Source organism: Mesoplodon mirus (genome assembly GCF_964341445.2).
Source record: "Mesoplodon mirus genome assembly, chromosome: 5".
NCBI classification, from domain to species: domain Eukaryota; kingdom Metazoa; phylum Chordata; class Mammalia; order Artiodactyla; family Ziphiidae; genus Mesoplodon; species Mesoplodon mirus.
In genome coordinates this window covers 72,741,518-72,764,101 of record NC_138980.1, presented here as the reverse complement: position 1 = coordinate 72,764,101, position 22,584 = coordinate 72,741,518, and the positions used below count along the sequence as shown (strand labels likewise).

At 48.0% G+C, this 22,584-nt stretch overlaps 1 protein-coding gene across 5 annotated transcripts in view; it reads right to left on the bottom strand.

The window, feature by feature from the left end:
- Window positions 1-17,988, bottom strand: part of FSTL4 (follistatin like 4) — a 728,090-nt gene extending 710,102 nt beyond the window's left edge. For all 5 annotated transcript variants that reach the window (XM_082624020.1, XM_082624019.1, XM_082624022.1 and 2 more), the window contains exons 1-2: window positions 17,758-17,988; window positions 12,730-12,932 (exon numbers count right to left, since the gene is read on the bottom strand). The gene's annotated coding sequence lies outside the window, so the exon portion shown is untranslated. The remainder of the gene's footprint in view (window positions 1-12,729; window positions 12,933-17,757) is intronic.
- Window positions 17,989-22,584: the final 4,596 nt, after the last annotated feature.

Below are 22,584 nucleotides of genomic sequence, written 5' to 3'. Positions count from 1 at the left end.
CTGACCCCCAGGGGTCACTGGCAGACCAGCCGAAGGTGGCACATAACCTCCAGGGTCACCAAGGTAGGTGGTCACAGAGCAGTTATCGCTATCCCTGTGAGAGAAACTGAAGCCCAGAGAGGTTAGGCTGACCCACTGGGGCCACACAGCAGGAACACTGGCAGCTTCCACAAACTGCATCTCAAATCATTGGAAGGGGGTTGAGACGGTCCAGGCCCACCTGCTGTGGAGCAAGCTCTGGTCTCAACTATCTGAAGACTCCAAGCTGCCGAAAACTGCAGAGGCCTTTGGTGTGAGTGAGTGAGTGTGTGTGAGAGTGTGTCGTCTGTCTGTCTGTCTGCATGGGCACATCTGTGCAAGTGTGTACGCATGTGTGGGTGTGGTCTCTCATTTAATGGGCATTTATTGAGCACCCAGTGTGTGTCAGACCCTGAGGTAAGCTCAGGGGGTTCAGCAATGAAAACAGACAGTGCCAGTCCCCACAAAGCTGGTAGTCTGGGAGGGGTGAACAAGAGTAAGCAAGTGAATTAGCAAGAAAAGTGTAGCAGGAGAGTAGGCACAGTCAAACCTGGTACTTGAGGATGGACTATTTTTTAAGGCATAGGCAGTGTTTAAAGAGGGCATAGTAGGGCTTCCCTGGTGGCGCAGTGGTTGAGAGTCCGTCTGTCGATGCAGGGGACATGGGTTCGTGCCCCGGTCCGGGAGGATCCCACATGCCGCAGAGTGGCTGAGCCCGTGAGCCATGGCTGCTGAGCCTGCGAGTCCGGAGCCTGTGCTCCGCAACGGGAGGGGCCACAGCAGTGAGAGGCCCACGTACCGCAAAAGAAAAAAAAAAAAAAAGAGGGCATAGTAACCACTTCCAGGCCTGAAGGGTCAAAGGGAAAGAGAAGTTACTGGAACACTGAGAGGGTGTGCAAATGGAGAGGACCACCTGATGGGGGCTGAGGCCTTCAGCAAAGGGATGCAGCCAGCCCATGGAGACCCATCAGGGAAGGAGTCAGAAGAATAAAAACGCCAAGCTCACTTTCTTCCTACCTCCCCTTTCCTGCCAGTAGCCCACTAAATGAACTCAACAGGAAGCCAGACGTGAGTGGGGGGCGCTGATGCGGCCCTTACGGGTCAGCTCCTGGAGGAGAGTATCTGAGGGACAAGCGCACAGGACATGGCTCTTGGCTGTGTAAAGACAAATTGTTACTTGTGCCAAGAAGGAAGCATGGGGTATACGCACAAAGATGAGTGGGTGAGAGGGCTGGGAAGGTCTTTCTGGAGAGTGACATTTTTAAGGAGAAAGGATGAGCAGGGGTGAGCTCAGGCCCTCAGAGGCTGGAGCGTAGTGTGTGAGGAGATGAGGCTGCGAGGCTGGGTGGCTGGCCGGCCTGCAAAGGCCCAGGACAACATGGTCAGAGTTTGGGCATCATATTCTAAAGGTGCACAGAGTCCACTGACAGATTTTAGTAGAGTGACAGTAAAGGGGTAACACCCTCAAACATGTGAATGGAATAGGAGACAAATAGCATCAAAATAGGAGAAGCTGGGAAGCAGGTGGCCGAAGACTACCTGGCAGAGCAGATCAGGGAAAACCAAGACCAAGTCAGCACTGTGGAAACCCTAGAAACAGTGGATCTGCACTACTTCCACCCAGAACGGGCCCTGGAGTCAGAGGTACCGGGTACCTCCGAGAGCGGGGGCAAAGGTGACACTCATTACAGAGGGACTGCTTGCAAATCTGTGTAAGAAGCCTGTACACCCCCAGTGCCCTCCCTGCCTGGCACACACAGAAAGCTGGAGGTTTGCTCTCAGGAGAGGTTGGTCCCAAGTCCCTGCTCTCTGGGACCCCAGGCACTGCTGAAAATGAATGAAGTGAAAGTCCACCTACCCAAAGGCAAGAACCCCAGCTCCCTTCCCCTGCCTGGTGCTGGGAGCACTGGTAACCCGGCTCAAAAGAAAATTACCACCTCAAAAAAGAGATTTATAGATATAGATGGACAAGTGGCCACTTTGCGGTGGGTCTAATAGTTTTCCCCCCAAATTTATGGCTACCCAGAACCTCAGAATGTGGTCTTATTTGGAAATAGGGTCCTTGCAGAAGTAATTAAGGTAAGAATCAAGATGAGACCACCCTGTGTTAGAAGGGCCCTAAATCCAATGAGAATGGCCTTTAAAAGACAGAAGAGGACAGAGAGAGACATAAGGACGACGGCCATGTGAAGACAGAGATTGGGGCTGTGCTGCCGTAAGCCAGGGAACACCAGGAGTCATCCAGAGGCTGGAAGAGGCGAGGAAGCCTAGAGCCTGTGCAGGGAGTGTGGTCCTGCCAACCGACACTTTGATTTCAGATTTCTGGCCTCCAGAACCTTTCATGGTAATTTGTTGCAACATCCTTAGGAAACTAATGCACCCCTCAATTCCATTTACCCTCAGTGAAGCTGACTGCTGGGCCACATACACACACACACACACACACACACACACTCACACTTCCGCCCTGCTATTTAGTGCCCCACCCTTAAATATGTGCACAGCTCTGCAGGTCTTCTGGGCACGGGGCTTTAATTTCACTTGCCACCTCCTAGAACACCAGGATCCTCTGACCCTTTCCCCAAAGGAGCAGGGCACAGAGCCCCAGCAGCTCGGAGGCCTTCTCCCACAAGCAGCGGCATACGCCCATTTTCTCTGCCCCCCTCGTAGCCAGGTCATAGCCCAGTTAATCACAGCAACCCACCCAATGGGTGCGATCTTTCACTGGCATGTGTCCCAGGGCACAGCTCCCCACAAGCACGAGTGCACCCTGGCAGGTGCTGTAGAAGGATGTGGACGCCATGTCCTGCGGGTCAGCAGGGCCTGCAGCTGTGGGCTCAGCCCTGGGGATGCACCCACACACCCTCTCTGGGCCCTGGTGAAGGGGGAAGGTGGCAGAGACTTGGAGAAACTCACAGCGCCCAGCACCCAGCGTCAGAGTCACAGCTGGAGAGTTCAAGACACCAGAGGAGCCTCTCCAACTCACTACCTGTTTACAGATGGAGAAACTGAGGCCCAGAGAGATAAGAGGGTTTACATACGTTTACAACACACTGAGTTCAATCAGTAAGTCAGCAAGCGTTTACTGAGTTCCTACTGTTTTTCAGGTCCAGAACTAGACTATGGTGATATAGAAATGAATAGAATGAAATATGCACCCTCAAATTACCCAGGGTCAGCCCAAGAAAAGAATGCCAAGCAGCAGGAAGTACTAAATTGTGCAGACACACGGCCCTCCAGAGAACTAGCATTTTTCTACCAAGCATTTGAGCTTTGCACCAGGACCCCTGCCCAGCCCCATTTCCTGCACAGCACCCCCATAGACTCCTGTCACCCCAAAATTGTCAGAATGCATCCTTTCCTACTTCATCCGTTCACACCCCAAACATCATCTCAGGCCCCAAGCAAGACCCTGGAGCTAGAGAGACAAAAAAAAAAAAAATGATAGTCCCCACCCTCAAGGGACCCAACCATGGTGAAGGGGAGGGAGGGGTGTCAACGGCCCGGTGCATGGGTGACTGGGTGAGCTCTGGGTCTAGAACGACCTGGGCCTTTCTGCACTGGAGAGCCAGGGAAGACTCCCTGACGCAGAGCTTGATGACAGGGAAGGGTTCTGGAAGCAGAGGAAAGGGCTGAGGTCTGGGAGAGCTGGGCAGCCACCTGGTGGGGGGCAAGGGGGGGTGGGGACCTGGGAGAAAAGTGGGCAGGGTCAGAACAGAAGGTCCTCGAGTGCCCCGTGGGGAGCCTGGACCCTGTCACTCAGACAAAGATTATTGTTCCCAGTTCTGTTCTCACTGCCCACAGCTGATGACTGTCTGTGACTCTCTCGTCTTTACAAACTCCCTTGCTCACCTGGAGCTCCTTACGTGTTCCCTCGCACAGTAGAAGGTGGCTGTTTTTCTTTGTTCTCTCCCTGAACCGATCATCCTATCCCGGGTACTTTTCTGACCTCAGCTACAAGAGGAAAATCACCTACGCTGGCGTTAAAGAGACTCGGGTGCTCGGCTCTTATCTGTAAGCAAAGAACAGAGCCCTGTGCCCCTTGCAACACCTCACACGGCACACAGGCTGGTGTGGGCAGGGGCGTCTTCTGTGGCACAGACTCTGGTAGGTTTGTGGAAACTGAGAGAGGAGTCTCACCTGGATGCAGCCCCCTAAGAGAAGGTGGCGGCCCAGTGTGCGGGCTGCCTGGGCCTGGAGGCTGCCAGATCTGGGGCTCCGCCAGAGAGCACGAGCTCCTTCCCCAACTGAGGGGGCGTGATGGGCCCTAGAGCAGCCCCTGGCCCTGCCGGGAGACTGACACTAGACCCCCGTGTGTTTCTCCACCTTCCAGAATAAGGGTCGGGGTCTCTCACCATCTGCTGGACAAGAAGCCAGCTGGCTTCAAGCTTCAGGCTGGAGCCCCGTGTCCCCCAAGCTGTTCTTGAGCCTCCTCAGCTGGCCAGGCTGGGGCAGCCCCAGCTTCTGGAGTCTCTGTAGTTCTGCCCTTGAGGTGCCACCCCATCTGGGCATAACCTGCCCAGATTCCCACGCAGAGAGCAGAGAAGCAAGTGCAGACACCTCACTCTGGCATCCCAGGTCCTCTTGATCTGGGCCCAAAGGCATTGCCCCCCTTGTTGTACACCACACTTCAGACAGCCCAGGCACCCCTAACATCGCCGTATTTCCCACCTCCAAGCCTTCACCCTTGTCACTGCATCAGCCTGGGATGCCTCGCCCCGTCCTGCTTATCAGCCCTCCCCAGACTCGATGTCTGCCGCGGCTCAGCTCCAGCCCGCACTCTCGGTCCCTGATATCCCCATGACCCGCAAACCTTAATTCTCTTCAGTTCACCAAGATCAGAACTTGCTCTGTGCTTGGCCTGGAGACACAAAGACTTATGGAAGAGACTCCCCTCGTGGCTTGTGAACGGCAGCATCCCACGTGATGATTTTGTTTCCTCCACTGGGCTGTGAGTTCCTCTCTGATCAACACCAGCGGTCACCCTCAGAGAAATGCCCGGCTGCTACGTGCAGGTGAAACCTGTCCACAGATTCACTACCCACGGCACCGCTGCCATCTGCAGAGACATCGCTTCGGGGAAGGGGAACAGCCCTTTGAGAAAGGGAGAGGGGCCTCTGGGAGAGGAACAGCCCCAAGTTCTCTTCCAAGGACGAAAAGAATGGAAAGAGGCCTTGGGCTAGGGTGCCCTTGGAGTCTGGGGTCTCATCAAGCCAGGTTCTCCCTGCCCTGCCCCGCCCCCTGGCTTACACACCCCTAATCTCATGCCTGCTTCCAGCCTTGCTAATGCCCCCCTCACGTCATGCTTACCTTACCTTCTCAAGTAGCCTCCACCAGCTTCCTCAGTTCAGGCAGACCCCCCCGCCTCCATCCTCACACCAGCATCTCCAAGACCACAGTCCTGCCCTGGGGTCAGCCCTCATGAGCCTGGGCTCCATCCCACCCGAGGCCTCTAGAGGTGGCCCAGGCACACAGAGAAGTGCTTGCCCAGTCCCTGGGTGACACCTTGTTTAGCCCTGCCTCTCTGGCTATTTCTCCTGTAGCTCCAACACCTGGGGTAACCCAGGATTGCTGAGGCCCCTAGGTGTGCCAGGCACCTTGCTGGCTGCTGAGGTGACAGCAGGAATCATACACCCTGTCCCTAACCCTGACCCTGTCCTCATGGAGCTGACAGTCTAGCAGGGAAGATGGCCGCGGAGCAGGAAGGGTTCAGAGCCACCCCTCACTCTGCCGGTCCTGGGGAAGGCAGCACCCCCCAGACTGCCAGCTCCCACAGCTTCCCGACAGGCTGTAGCCCTACCCCCATCCCAGGCCCCCTCCCAGCTTTGGGCCCTGGCAATTTTGCGTGTGCACCAGGTGCCTGTGTTTTCAAAGAATTTCTCTCCACTTTGCAAAATAATGAAGTCTCTAACATAAAAATAGAGAGCCCATCGGCTGCAATCTGCTATTATATTTTTACTGGGACCCTCCACTGAGTGAGAGAATAATTTGTGAGATAATATAATTGCTGATAATATTTTCCAGGGAAGCATTTCTCACTGTTACAAACTGTTATTAGGGGGTATATTTGTTAGCACTGATGAGACACAGATTACCCGGCTTCTGCAACTAGATGGGAATACGCTGAATTTTCTCCCCTCTAAGCTGCTCAGCCTCTGAAAAAACAATTAGCATAATGTGCTGAGTGTTCTATACAGTTCTAAGTTAGTCTTAAAAACTCCTTGGTGAGTCCTCTCCCATTAAGGACTTTAAGTATCTTTATTCTCTTTTAATAGAGCAATTCATCAATGTAGTCCTCTAAAAGGTAAGTAATATAGATAAATTAGACAGGGGGACATGTTGCATAAAGAGGAACACTCCAGCAGAATCAATATGCTAATACCATGCCTGGCACTTAGTAGGTGTTTAACAAATGGATATTATGTTAGTTGATTGATTGTAATTCCCTAATATTTATAAAATAAGGCTTTCCAATATCATTTCAAAAAATTTTAAAGTAAGAAATGCTCAGTCGTCATTTTCTGTTAATTTTGAAGTTGGGGTGGATTCTTTTTTTTTTTTTTTTTTATCTCCTCCTTTTTTTTTTTTATTATTAGTTTCTGCTTTATAACAGAGTGAATCAGTCATACATATACATCTGTTCCCACATCCCTTCCCTCATGCATCTCCCTCCCTCCCACCCTCCCCATCCCACCCCTCCAGGCGGTGAAAAAGCACCGAGCTGATCTCCCTGTGCCATGCGGCCGCTTCCCACTATCTATCTACCCTACGTTTGGTAGTGTATTCTGAAGCTCTCCTGACAGCTTTCCTCCCAGACACGGATCGCAGACTTTGACACAGCGCCACCTACTGCCTGAGCCTCGCCACCACCACTCACCAGCTCCCAGACCATCTAGAAGCACCACAAGGAAACCCAGAAAATGGTACATTTCATCCTCAAGCATTCAGCCAGCCTTCATTGAGGCCCTATTATGTGTGTGGCAGGCCCCAGGGAAACAGACAAGCTAGAACATATCCTGCTCTGAGGTGGTCCGTCTACAGGAGAAATGACCAGAGAGGCAGAGCTAAAGGGGGAGACACTCACCCCAGGAAGGGTCACGGGAGAGAAGCCCCCACCGGCTGCATGCACCCCCCGAAAAAAAGCCCTTTCCACAAGGTCACTCTCCCTCATCCATCCAGATACCTTCACACACACCCAGCACGGCCATCAGGTCGCCTGTGGTCCTGACCTCTGCCAGGGCAGTGGAGATGGCTGGTCACTCAGTACCTGGGCACTGGCCATTAAAGCAGCACCGTATGTAGGAAAACTCACAAGGAGCAAACAAAGTCTTCAGCAGGCTCTCAGCTCAGGGCTGCACTCTACATGGCAAACAGGTTGTATTCCCATGTCTGCGGAGATGCAATTAATTATTGATCTTTGTGCAAAATGGGCATTGATAAATCAATACGGAGCTGATGCCGCAGATAAACAGTGCGTGTCATCGGGAGGCACGGCATGTGTAAATGATTCGATACAGATTGGTATCAAGGGAAATTCTGCCTCAATATGGCCTAAAAAGCCAAACACCATTAGGATGTGTAGCAGCAGCTTTTGTGCTAACTTATTGCTGCTCTCTCATTCAATCGACAAGCACAGATGGAGCACTTTTTTGAGCCTCTGGCTGTGTGCTGGGCCTGGAGGACACAGGGTCGATTGAGGCCCCTCCCCGGCCACACCCAGGAGCTCAGGATCCAGGGCAGAGCTCATGGAATATTCTTCCCTGCCTTCTGGGGGACAGGAGACCTCAGCCAGGACGGGCCTCTGCTGAGTAACTCCTTGTGGGCCAGGCCCTGGGATGGGCACATGGTATACATTCCACTCAACTTCCCGACAGCTACTGAGGCAGGAGTTCCTGGCCCAGTTTTACAACTGAGAAAACTGAAGCTTAGAGAGGCTAAGTGGTCACATAGCTAGTAAGTGGCAGAGGGGGCATTTGAACCCAGGCTGCCAGTTCTAAAGCCTAGACTCTTCTCTGACCTGGTTTATGCAACCAGTATCTTGGATCTGATCAGAGATCAGGCTGTTTGTGCAACCACAAACCATCCTCCCACTCCAGGCAGCCTACAAGCATTGACCTCATGAGAATGGGGAGTCCTAGAAGGAGAATTCCAGACCTTGGAGGCACAGGTCTGAGCCCAACTCTCTAGCAGGTGGTGGACCAGGAATATCCCAGACACTGCTGGGTGCCTACCCCACAGCATTACCCCCGTCTCCCTCACTAACAGAACCCAGTGCTGTCCAGGCATCCCTGTAGTGGGAAGGCTGCCCCTATACCAACCCCACCAGAGGATGTTAAACTGGATTAATTTAAACCAATTAGAGTCATTTCATTTCTTTTGCCAATGACTGGTTTAGGAGGCAGCACATTACAAAATTCCAGCCAAGGAGACCTTGCTCAGGAGAACAAGTCTGCTGAAGAAACTCCTGGGAATGGTTTCTTAGCTCTTAAATAGAGACACAAGGACCATTTTTCACCTATCAGATTGGCAAGAATCCAAAGGTTGAGAAGATACCTTGTGGGTTGTTGCGAAACCAGCCTTTCATACAGTGTTGATGGGAGAATAAACTGGTACAAACCCCAGGAAGGGCAATTTGCAACATCTGTCAAGGTCACAAATACATACCCCTTTTGCCTCAGCAATTTTACTTCTAGGAATTTATCCTCTAGGAAAACTAACAGATTTTCAGAATTTATTATAACAGCAAATATGGGAAACAACCTAAATATCTATCAAAAGATGACTGGTTAAACAAATTAGGTTACATGCATGTAAAGCAATATAATATATCTATAAAACAATGTGAAGGATGTGCTTTATGTACCAAAATATTTTGCTCAGTGAAAAACAAAAAGCAGTGTCAAAAAATGCTTAGAGGGACTTCCCTGGTGGCACAGCGGTTAAGAATCCGCCTGCCAATGCAGGGGACATGCATTAGAGCCCTGGTCTGGGAGGATCCCATGTGCCACAGATCAACTAAGCCCATGTGCCACAACTACTGAGCCTGCGTTTTAGAGTCCACAAGCCACAACTATGGAGCCCAAGTGCCACAACTACTGAAGCCCACCCGCGTAGAGCCTGTGCTTCACAACAAAGAGAAGCTACCACAATAAGAAGCCCGCGCACCGCAACAAAGAGTAGCCCCCACTTGCTGCAACTACAGAAAGCCCACGTGCAGCAACAAAGACCCAATGCAGCCAAAAATAATAAATAAATTTAATTTAATTTTTAAAAATGCTTAGAGCATGGAAAAGTGACAGTGAGATAAAACTGTATGTTCATATTTGCTTGTAATATGCCTTATTACACAAAGAGATTCTGGAAGGATGAAACCAAGCAGGACCCTGTAGGGTTCCTGGGCATGGAAGCCTTTCTGTGCCCCCTGTTTCTTGTTTGTAGGAAACAGACTCCAGCCTCCATGACCTTCCCTGAGTTCCCAAGGGCAGATTCAAACAATTGCTAATCAGGGAAGGGAGGGGATGCGGAGACAAGGGAGGAGCAGCCAAGAAACAGTAGTGCAGCCTTGAGGTAAGGTCCTGGTTCCACCTCAAAGGATACACATAACAATATCTCTGAGCTCTTTACGGAACTAAAGCCCCCAACAAACGGAAAATGTCAGCATTCTTCATTCCAGAGAAGACCACCTGAAGCCAGATTAAAGGAACCAGAGGAGCTCATCAAGAGATTACCTGAGACCAGATTAAAGGAGTGTAGGCCCTGCACACAACTTAATCTTATCAGCAACCCCACCCTTGAACCATTGCTATAAAACTCCTCACCAAATCCTCTGGGGTTGGGACACACAGTTTTTGAGGGCAGGAGCCCACTCTGTCCCCCTTTGCCTGGCAAAGCAATAAAGCTATTCTATTATACTTCACCCAAAATTCTGTCTCCAAGTTTCAATTTGGCACCAGTGAAAAGAGGCCAAGTTTTTGGCATCAAGAATAAATAAGAAAATCCTATTCATGAGAAGAAAGGATAGGAGTAATAGGGAGACTTTTTATTGTTTGCCTTTTAAGTATTTTAGATTGCTAACCTGTGGATATAACACCTATTCAAACAATTCACCATGGTCTAAATATTTGTGTCCCCCCAAAATTCATATGTTGTAATCCTAACCCCTAAGGTGATAGTATTAGGATGTGGAGCCTTTGGGAGGTGATTAGGTCATGAGGACAGAGCCCTCATGAATGGGATTAGTGACCTTAAAAAAGAGGTTCCAGAGAGACCCATAGCCCCTTCAGCCATGTGAGGAAACTGCAAAAAGATAGTCACCTAAATGAACCAGAAAGCCCTCACCAAACATGGAATCTGCCAGACCATAATTCTGGACTTCCTAGCCTCCAAAACTGTGAGAAATAAATGTTTGCTGCTTATAAAATACCCAATCTGTGGTATTTTGTTACAGCAGCCTGAACAGACTAAGACACAATTTTACTTTTTTAAAGAGAGTAAAACAACGAAGGGACGCTATCTCTTCTGCTTGTGGACACTTGTATACAAGGACATGACGGTTGAGTGGAAGGAACCACAGCAGCCACTTTGTGACCATGAAGGGCACTAAAGTGGAGTAGAAAAATGGAAAGAACTTGTGCCCTCAATGACATTGTTGAGCTGCTAAATTAACCAAACCTGGAGCCATCCTATCCCAGAGCTTATCATTAGATGAGATAAATCTCTTTACTGTTTAAGCCATTTGGGTTGGGTTTTCTGGCATACAACAGCATGCCAGCAAGAAAACAGGGCAGACACGTAACAAACAGATGATCTGTGTCTCTGTTCATGCTTCTATCATAAAGAAAAAACTCAGGAGTCCAGAGTAAACACAGAGGACTAAACATACACACTTATTTCTGCCACACACCCTGCAAAAAGAACCCCCCCAAAATAGTAGTGAAGGTCTAAAAATGACAGAAACCCACAAGGACAGAGAAAAGAGAAGATGACAGAAGACAAGTTCTATCAACAACAGTTTGGAAGCTGGAAAGCAGATGGGCAAGAGCCAACTGGCTTAGCGGATCAGGGAAAGCTGAAGCCTGCTTTTGTATGAGCAAACCCATTCAGAACACTGAAAGGCCCAGGAACTGAGGAAGCAACAAATACTACCTCAGAAGGCAGAGGCATAGGTGGGGCTAAAAACTAGGAAAGTCCACATGAGAACTAGGAATCCTACCCCCACTTCCCAGCAAGATGACCACCCTACCCTCACCATGAAAATAGATGGGAGGCCAACTCTCTGGAGAGTTTGCATCAAAGACTTTCTGCCCTCAAGGACAGCAGACACAACTGAGCATGGGGGTGGGGGCCATATTTAAAACAGGGAGAATAAGGGTAATTCTATAAACTGAACAGTGAAAACTCATGTCACCTTCTCCCACTGAGCTTCTGGAAAGTTCTCGCCCAGACCTATACCCCCTCCTCCAGGCAGATAATGGGAGGATTTCTCTCTGGAGAAACCGACCACCCCTAGAGAAAGGACCTGACATCAGGAATTCCATATGAAAATAACCAAGTCACCCCACCCCAATCACTCTATACTGAAGCTTACTGGTCATCGAGCCTCACTCAAGCACAGGGAGCATCCCTGGGGGTATCTGGTACCTCACTCTCAGATATGTGTGGGAGGCCATAGAGCACCAGATGTTAGAGAAAAGCCTCTAACTGAAGGATCAGAGCAAACAGGTGATAAAAGAATTCCAAAGGAAATAGAGAGATTGCAAGAAACAAACAAAATAATAATAAGGGCTTCCCTGGTGGCGCAGTGGTTGAGAGTCCGCCTGCCGATGCAGGGGACACAGGTTCGTGCCCTGGTCCAGGAAGATCCCACATGCCGCGGAGAGGCTGGGCCCATGAGCCATGGCCGCTGAGCCTGCGCATCCAGAGCCTGTGCTCCGCAACGGGAGAGGCCACGACAGTGAGAGGCCCGCGTACCGAAAAAAAAAAAAAATAATAATAATAATAATAATAATGTTTGTACTTTAATACTCTCAGAAAAATTAGAAGATATTGCATTTCATGAAATAAGAACAAGGGAACTATGAAAATGAATATTCAGGAAACAAGAAAAAACATGGAAATTAAAAACATGAGAGCAGATTTTTTTAATCAACAGATTATTTGAAAAATAAAATAGAACAAATCTCCATTAAAATAGAAAAAAGTAGAAAATAGGAAAGATAAGAAAATTCAAGGATTAACCTAGGAGGTCCATTATTCAACTAATAGGAGTTACAGAAAAAGAAAACTGGAAAACAGAGAGGATCCAATTATCAAAAAATAATACTAGATACTGTTCTAGAACTGAAGGAAGTTCATTTCAAGGTTTAACAAATCTTCCAAGTATATGGCATCATGAATTAAACTTTAAAATAATAATTTAAAAAAATTTTTTTTAATTTTTAAACCATGCCGAGGAACACCATCACGAAGTATAGAAAAGAGAAATGGAGAGAAATTCTAAAAACTTCCAAAGTAAATAAGCAGGTCACATAGAAACCTCAGGATCTGAACGGTATCTGACATCTCAACAACAATGGAAGCTAGAAGACAAAGAACAATGCATTCAAAATTCTGAGGGAAAATGATTTCCAATTTAGAGTCAGCCACACTATCAATCAAATGTGAGGCTAGAATAAGGACATTTTCAGACAAACAAGGTCTCCAAAAACTTACCTCCTAGTCCCCTTCCTCAGGAAGTTACTGGAGGAAGTATTCCTCTCAAAAGAAGGGAAGAATCCAAGAAAGACAATGAAGTGGGATCCAGGGTGCAGGGGATGTCCTGGAAAAGGTGGTGGAAAGTTCAGGTAAGAATCTGGGTGCTGTTTTCAGAGAACAGTCTAGACAGCAGCTGCAGGCTGGAGGCTCTTCAGGGCTGTCTGAAAAATAAACAAAAAAACAAGTCACTTGGTGCTGTGTTTAAAATATTCAGAGATTTTCATTGCTGTCATGGAGTTTGGGAAATAATTTGTAATTGGTACATGTAAAACAAAATAAAGGAAAAGAAATGAGCAATTACTAACTTCTGAGAAAATTAAAGGTTGTACAAGAAACTATAATCATAGTACTGCACGTGGCTCGCTGTAAATATTAGTTACATAGTCATAATAATATAAACATTGAATACTGACTTAACCCAAAATGAGGATTTAACATTCTCAGGAGAGAGGAAGGGGAAGCTCTTGGGAGGGGGTGGGGGGAGAGAGGCGGGGCAGGGGAGAAGGCTGTGCCAGTAATAAAAATTAATAATCCTTCCCTTCCTCAAAAGAAAGTCTATGGGTCATATCCAAAATGAAAAAAAAAATCAAGCAGTTAAATCAAGTAGTATAGAAATATGGAGAAAATACAAGAAATACAAAAATAAATTATATTAAACATTGAAAGCAGTTGATTCCTGGGAGCTGGGAACAGGGAACGAGGGGCAGGGTACTGCCATCTTTCATTCTAAGCCCACTAGTTCTATTTGGGTTCTGAACCTACATACACAGAACCTGGGTAAGAAAAGTTTACAAAGCAAAAAAAACCCAGAAAGTATCTGTTGATCTCCTGGCATATGGGCAGGTCTCTCTCCATTTCGGGGAGGCTGGGAGCCAGCCTAGGACCTAGCACCAGAACTTGGGACCTTACAATCCAGCTGAGATACAAGATGAGGACAACAGGCTGTTTCGATGCTGCACGGCTACCAACAGTGTTACGTGAACATCATTAGGACGTCTCCTTGCTGGTATATGCACATCTGTCTCTAGGCTAGAGATCCAGAAGCTGGGGGTGTGGTAGGACAAAGGTGTGCTAGTTTAAATTTAATAGATACTGCCAAACTGCCCTCCATGAAGGCTGCCCCAGTGTGCACAGCCATCAGCAATGAGCAAGAATCATCCCTCGTCCTTGCTGACACTCGATGATAGCAATCTGCTTAATGTTTGCTAAACCGTCAGGTGAAAAAGCTGCATCTCCTTTTTTTTTTTTTTTTTTTATATCTTCATGATTACTAGTCGTCTTAGTCTGTTCAGGCTGCTACAATAGAATTACCATAGACTAGGTGGCTTATAAACAACAGACATTTATCTCTCACAGTTCTAAAGGCTGGAGTCCAAGACCAAGGTGCCAACAGGTTTGGTGTCTGGTGAGGGCCTGCTTCCTGATTCATAGATGGCTTGCTGTGTCCTCACATAGTGGAAGGGGCAAGGGAGCTCTCTGTGGTCTCTTTTTTTTTTTTTTTTTTTTTTTTTTTTCTTTTTGCGGTATGCGGGCCTCTCACTGTTGTGGCCTCCCCCGTTGCGGAGCACAGGCTCCGGACGCGCAGGCCCAGCGGCCATGGCTCACGGGCCCAGCCGCTCCGCGGCATATGGGATCCTCCCAGACCGGGGCACGAACCCGTATCCCCTGCATCGGCAGGCGGACTCTCAACCACTTGCGCCACCAGGGAGGCCCTGTGGTCTCTTTTATAGAGACACTAATCTCATCTGCAAGAGCTTCACCCTCTTGACCTAATCACCTCCCAAAGGTCCCACCTCCTAATACCATCACCTAGGGGATTAGGTTTCAACATATGAATTGGGGGGCTGTGGGGACACAAATATTCAGTCCATGGCACTAGTATATACCCAATCATAAACTAGGGGACACACTGCAACATTTAAGAAGGGTACAGTGTTGACATGTTCTTGGCATGAAAGTATCACCACAATGGATTGTTCAGTGAAGGAAGCAATCTGCAAACAATAAATACCAAATGATACTGTTTATGTCTAAAAACACATACACAAACACTCTGTTATGTGTAAATTCATGAGAAAGGTCTGAAAGAAGATACACGAAACAGTAACTGATCTTTGCTTCAGGAGGAGGAGGGAGTAAGATTGTGGGGGGAAAGGGGATATTCCACTTTCTCCATAGTACAGGAATCAAACACATGGGCTCTGACCAGTCTACCAGCTCTAAGCCCAGCTGTGTAGCCTCCAGCAAGGGCCTTCATTCTCTCTTCTATAAAATAGGGAAAACGGTGCTTACCTCAAAAGGCTGTATGAGGACTAAATGTATTATGTATGTATACATATACACAAACACATCTAAGATTATTGCTCTGAGTTAGCTATTATCAACTTGAATAAAGCATACAACGGAAGAGCTGTGAGTTGGGTTTATTCAGTGTCTTACTGAGGACTATAGCCTGGGAAACAGCCTCTCAGAGAGCACTGAGAACTGTTCCAAAGAGGTAAGGGGGGAGGTCAGTGTACATGTGATAGGCGAAGGGTACCTGTGATCAAGCACACATCTCAGTAGAAGGTTGCTGCTTGGCACCAGGAACAGGTATCTTAGTTAATGGTTTTAGTGCTTTTCTAAGTATGGGGAGATGCAAGAATTTGGGTTCCTAAAATTTTCTCCTAAAAATATCTAACTATCTGAAGGACTGTTCTGCCAGTTTTCCCAGAACACAGAGTGCCTCATTGCTGATCTCCACCTGGAATTGCTTTCAGGATGTGTTGAAGGTCAGCAACTACAGTGGCTATTGACTCAATCCTTGTAGAACCAGATGGCAAGCAACATTCTTTAGTTGGCACTCTTATCACCCATAATGTTTGATTTCTTAATAAGAATGGTTTCGTGTATTAATTGTATAATTTTTTGAAAGAAGAAAAAGGAAAAAAAGTGAAATCAAGGTGGGACAAAATATAATCAAGTGCCCATCCAAATCAAGGACCAGCACACATGGTACCAACCCAAGAGACAGCTAACCAAGCATGGCCACCATCACCAGATGCAGAGAGGCCCAAGGTAAAAGGCACGGCACCCTGGAGTTGGGCTCCAGAGCCTGGTCCCTACCACTTACCAGCTGGGTGACCCTGGCCCATCCTTTCCCTCGCTGAGCCTCAACTTCCTCACCTGTACAATGTGGGGGTGGGGGAACCGAGGAGAGTGTAAGGTAACCAAACTCAAAAGAGTCATTGCCGGCTATGCTAGCCCCAACTCCTCTCAAGCTGTTTCCAGCTCCACACCCACCTGGGCATCTGGGAGTCCTGTCACATGAGCAGAGGGGGCTCCTGATGGCCAGGTCGAGAGCCCGCTGTAAGCCCCCATCCTGCCATCCCAGGCCTTCCCTGAGCCTCTACCACTCTAGGACTACTGTCCCCTCTTCTTGCCATCTGGAGACCCCCAGGGTCTCACACCCCCAGTCCAGACACTGGCCCCCTTTCTCCCACCAGAGCCAGACTGTCCTTCCCAAATGTGGGGAGGGGGGGATGCAACGTGTCTGTTTCGACAGGCCCCACATTCAGGACAACGTTCCTCCATCAGATCCCCACCCGGCCTGGACCCTTGGAGTGAACCCTGCTCTGCCCGCATTGCTGAGGGCAGCATCTCGGGTCTAGGCTAACAGAGCAGCGGCCACCCTCTGACCGAAAACCCCTGCTGCCCACACCCACCTCATGGAGAACCAGGCTGTATTCAGGGCCCACAGGTGCCCACTCACAGACTCACTCTCCAAAACACTCCACACAAAGGAGCTTTTATCTGGTTCAAAAACATGTTTTAAAAGCTTTAAAAGTCTTTGCAGTGGTTTCCCAGGTTCTGGTTTCTTTCAGATGATAATAGTTTTAATTATAACAATCATTGTACTATAATACCTTCAATTTAGGCAATCAGCTCCATTCAGTATATTTAAATGGGGGGGAAGGGCGACCGTGGGCACGCCTAGGCTTTCTCCCACTTGGTTTCAAAAAGAAAAAAAAAAAAAAAAAAATTCTCGCACTTGGTTTCAAAAAGAAAAAAAAAATAGAAGTTCCGCACATAGCACAGGGAGATCAGCTCGGTGCTTTGTGACCACCTAGAGGGGTGGGATAGGGAGGGTGGGAGGGAGGGAGACTCAAGAGGGAAGAGATATGGGAACATATGTATATGTATAACTGATTCACTTTGTTATAAAGCAGAAACTAACACACCATTGTAAAGCAGTTATACTCCAATAAAGATGTAAAAAATTAAAAAAAATAAAAATAAATAATAAAAATAAAAATAAATAAAAGAGGAAAAAAAAAAAGAAGTTCCCTGGGCCAGGCAGGCGCTGGCTGCAGCCTGGGGGCAGGAGACCCACTTCTGGAGGCCTGTGCGAGAAATCCTGCAGCCAAAGTGCCTGGGCCTCCCAGGAGCAGACTTAGAGGGATCCCACAGGGATTCCAGCACAGGAATCCCCAGGCCTCCCAAGCGGAACTCTGCAGCCCTCAGAGACCTACTGTGGCTCCCTATTACCCAGAGTAAGTTTCCAGTTCTTCAGTTCTCTCCTATCCGACTCCAGGCTCATCTTGCACAAAATCTCTGCACACACCACCTGCATCTGGCCCAGCCCATGCTCTTCCAACACACAAGACACAACTGCCACCACCTACCAGGCACTGACCCAGTGTCAAGCACCCTGCGAGCAAGATGACCAGTCATCCCGGTTTGCACAGGACTGCCCCCATTTTAGCTCTCTAAAAATCCTACATCCTGGGATACCCCTCAGTCCCAGACAAACCAGGGTGGTTGGTCACTAGGCAGTGGACCTATGGTGGTGAGCCAGACTTGCTCCCTGACATGACCAAGCCTTTGCTCTAGAAGGGAGTGAGAGCTTACAAAATACTGACAGTATGAATTGTATGTGTCCTAGGGCAGCCGTAACAAATTACCACAAACTGGCTAACTTGAAACAACAGAAATTTATTCTCTTACAGTTCAGGAGGACTGAAGTCCAAAATCAAGGTGTTGGCAGGATTGGCTCTTTCTGGAGGTTATGCGGGAGAATCTGTCACACGTCTCTCTCATTGCTTCTGGTGGTTGCCGGAAATCCTTTGTGTTCCCTGGCTTTTAGACACATCACCCCAGTCTCTGCCTCTGTCTTCACATGACCTCCTTCCCTGTGTATTGCTGTGTCTTCTCTTCATATAAGACACCAGTCTTATGTGGGCCCACCTTAAATCCAGGATGATTTTATCTCAAGATCCTTAACTACATCTGCAAAGACCCAATTTCCAAATAAGGTCATATTCTGATGTTCCCAGTTGACATGAATTTGGGGTGGGTGTGGAGCACTATTCAACCCACCACAGGAATGAACTCAATAAATGCCAACTGCGGTTCACAAAAATCCAGGGCTAGAAGAACAGGAAAGCTTCATTCGTTCATTCCATGTTTATCCACTGAGCACTCACTACATGCCAGACCGTGATCTATAAGCTAGGAAAACCCCAGGGAATGAAATGGGGGAATCTCTGCGCTTATGGAGCTCATGGTGAGAGGAAGGGGAAGCACTGGAAAAAAGTCCTGAAGGGTCGCTGGGATTTGGTCGAACATAAAATATGCAGATTGTTCTAGGTCAAGAATAGCCCTCGAGGGCTTCCCTGGTGGCGCAGTGATTGAGAATCCGCCTGCTAATGCAGGGGGCACGAGTTCAAGCCCTGGTCTGGGAAGATCCCACATGCCGCGGAGTAACTAGGCCCGTGAGCCACAACTACTGAGCCTGCATGTTTGGAGCCTGTGCTCCACAACAAGAGAGCCCACGATAGTGAGAGGCCCGCGCACCGCAATGAGGAGTGGCCCCCGCTTGCCGCAACTGGAGAAAGCCCTCACACAGAAACAAAGACCCAACACAGCCAAAAATAAATAAATAAACAAACCAATGAACAGACATTTAAATATACATATATATTAGTTTAAAAAAAAAAAGAATAGCCCTTGATGGATTGAAAATGTGTAAGCCTGTCCTTGGACATCAGAACAGAAGAGAGGACTGGTATCGGGAAGCACCCCTCAGCCCAGCTGAGAACAGTGGCTAAGATTAGTGGCAGAGCTAAGGGGTGGCTGGGGGTGTCTGCAGGGCCCCCTCAGGTCCATCACTGCCCCCACTCCTGATGAGACAATCGACCATGTGAAGTGACACAAACACAGCAGTCCTCTAGCCCACTTTTCCACAGACCCTTCAATCCATGTAGGAACTCCAGAGCTTACACGTGGAGACCACTCACCAAAGCTTGGCACAGAATAAGAAGCCTGGACTTAGTCCTCAAGGCTGTTATCTGAACCTTGGTTTGTGGAACCTCATGAGGCTCTAACACAAGCAGGACCTTTCCCCAGGGCCAGGCCTCTGCAGGGGCTTTCAGGGCTTAAAGATCACTGTCCTGAGAGTCACAGAGTCTAGCTCAAGGCCTGCCTCTGTCAGGAAGCACTCCCAGATTTCCACCTTCTTACAGCTGGTGAATTCACTTCCTTTCACCTCTTCAACAAAACCACCGATGTATTTCTATTTTTTGCAGTAAGTATGTTGTACATTTCCGCTCTTCACCCACTCTGGTCACTGTCTCAGATCCCGGCCTTCTCCAAGGGCCTCATAAAACTTTGCACCAACCAAAATCTTCCCACCAAAGAGCCCACCCTAGAGCAGAACCAGATGCTTCCTGAGTCCCCATCTCCTCCCACATTAAGTGCGTGGCAGCTCCCAAGATATGCATTTCAGCCTTTTCCTTTTTAACACAAAGGGGCCCCTTCTTCTCTGCAGCAAATAGAGTCATTCCCCTCTAAGAGGCAGGAGTCCTGGGACTCATAAACCTAGGGTCAATTCTAACCAATGTGTTTCTTTCCTCGAAGCTGTAATCTTTCAAATAAGCCACTGCCGGGCTGCAGCTCCCTCAGAGATAAATGTGCATGCCCATGCCTATTGCATTCACCAACTGTCCTGTCTCAGAAGGCATCACTCACACTCACACTCACTCTCTCTCTCACACACACACACACACACACACACACACACACACACACACAGCTTCCAAGGCTGGCTGGCCTCTCATCCCTCCCGCCACACAGAGGGCTCACCACCTTGAGTGTGATGTGTCCCATCTCTCCCCTGCCTCTTCAAAGTCTGAAAGTGGAGCCGACAGATGCCTTTTCTGCAGCCAGTCTGCCCTGAACTTTTAGATGCTCTCCCCACAGACTAAATGCCAACTTACCAAACCCACCCTCTATACAGTGGAAAGGGGGCCTCATCCCCTCCCTGAGGAATAATGTAAGGGAAAAAAGATTGGTTCTTGTCACTCTCCTGCTCAAAACCCTGACACGGCTTCCTGTGGCTTTTAGGATAAGGACTCACAGCTCACCAGCCCCAGAGGCCCCGTGAAACTGAATTGTACTGCAGGGGCCAGCACTCCCAGCCTCAGCCCTGAGGATGTTGATGCCTCAGGACACCAAGCTCTCTCCTCTCCCAGGGCTCTCCCCACTGACCAGCTCGCTTCTGAGGTCCAGTTTACACACAGCCTCCTTTGAGAAGTCTTCCCTACCTCCTGTGTCATCCAAATTCATTCTTTCTTTTCTAAGGCAATAGAGCATAGTGGTGAGCAGCAGGGAATCTGGACTCAGACTTGCTGATTCAAATCCCAGGTATGCTGCTTACGAGCTTTGTGACCATGGGCAAGTTACTTCACCTCTCTGAGCCTCTGTTTCCTCATCTGTAAAGTGGAACTAATTCACAGAGCTGTTAGGAGAGTCAAAGGACAAACTCCACTGAAAGTGTTTTGAACTGTGTGGAGAACGTAGTAAACAATTAGTGTCAGCCATTATTACTACTGCCAACATTTTACCATCTCCCATTGCTCTCTTTGCTTTGCCTTCATAGCCCTTCCCACAGTCGGTAACTGCACATCTACCTAGTGGTTATGTGCTGACTGCTGAGACGTCAGCTCCATGAGTGAGAGTAACCTCAATGCCTGGCATGATGCCTGGCATGCATAGGCACTCAATAATTCACAACTGCTGGTTAAAAAATAATCATCACTGGCCCTTCCTGACTTCAGGTGGGAGGGGCCTGGGGAGGAGGGAGGTGGTCAGGATAGATGTGCGTTAACTAGCTGAGGCCCCCACTGGGACACAGGTGCACGGGCCACCAGGGTGCCCATGTGGAACAGCTGGTGAAGAGCAGAGCTCAGAGTCAGGTTGCCCTGGCCTTGAGGCCCAGCTTCACCTCTGACCCCGGTGTGGCCTATGAAACTTCAGTGGGAAACTTTCAGTGGCCAGTCAGGGCAACATCCCCCGGGAGAAGTGCAAAGCGAGCCCAGGCTTCCCTTTCCTGCTGGCCTGTGTCACGGCTCTTGACTGTACCCAGCATCTGCATTGCCATCTGCAGAGTATATAAATCCACACAATTAATATTCACCGTCATCCTACCACAACAACTTTTCTTCACGAATGTCTTCAGTTTGGGGGAACGTGGCATGCTCTAGAGGCACATTTACATTTCATTATCTCTGAAAGCTTAACTACCATAACTAATGCTAGGTTAATAATGCTAGATTAATAAGCATTTTATTTTTTTTAATATAGCAGGTTCTTATTAGTTATCTATTTTATACATATTAGTGTATATATGTCAATCCCCATCTCGCAATTCATCCCACCACAACCTCCCCTGGCTTTCCCCACTTGGTATCTGTACATTTGTTTTCTACATCTGTGCCTCTATTTCTGCCTTGCAAACCAGTTCATCTCTACCACTTTTCTAGACTTCACATATATGCATTAATATACAATATTTGTTTTTCTCTTTCTGACTTACTTCACTCTGTATAAGTCTCTAGGTCCATCCACATCTCTACAAATGACCCAATTTCATTCATTTTCATGGCTGAGTAATATCCCATTGTATGTATGTACCACATCTTCTTTATCCATTTGTCTGTCAATGGGCATTTAGCTTACTTCCATGTCCTGGCTATTGTAAATAGCGCTGCAATGAACATTGGGGTGCATGTGTCTTTTTGAATTCTGGTTTTCTCTGGGTATATGCCCAGTAGTGGGATTGCTGAGTCATATGGTAGTTCTATTTTTAGTTTTTTAAGGAACCTCCATACCGTTCTCCATAGTGGCTGTATCAATTTACATTCCCACCAACAGTGCAAGAGGGTTCCCTTTTCTCCACACCCTCTCCAGCATTTGTTGTTTGTAGATTTTCTGATGATGCCCGTTCTGACCAGTGTGATGTGATACCTGATTGTAGTTTTGATTGGCATTTCTCTAATAATTAGTGATGTTGAGCAGATGCCATGTGCCTCTTGGCCATCTGTATGTCTTCTTTGGAGAAATGTCTATTTAGGTCTTCTGCCCATTTTTGGATTCGGTTCTTTGTTTCTTTAACATTGAGCTGCATGAGCTGTTTATATATTTTGGAGATTAATCCTTTGTCCGTTGATTCATATGCAAATATTTTCTCCCATTCTGAGGGTTGTCTTTTCGTCTTGGTTATGGTTTCCTTAGCTGTGCAAAAGCTTTGAAGTTTCAGTAGGTCCCATTTGTTTATTTTTGTTTTTATTTCCATTACTCTAGGAGGTGGGTCAATAAAGGTCTTGCTGCGATTTATGTCAAAGAGTGTTCTTCCTATGTCTTCCTCTAAGAGTTTTATAGTGTCCGGTCTTACATTTAGGTCTTTAATCCATTATGAGTTTATTTTTGTGTATGGTGTTAGGGAGTGTTCTGATTTCATTCTTTTACATGTAGCAGTCCAGTTTTCCCAGCACC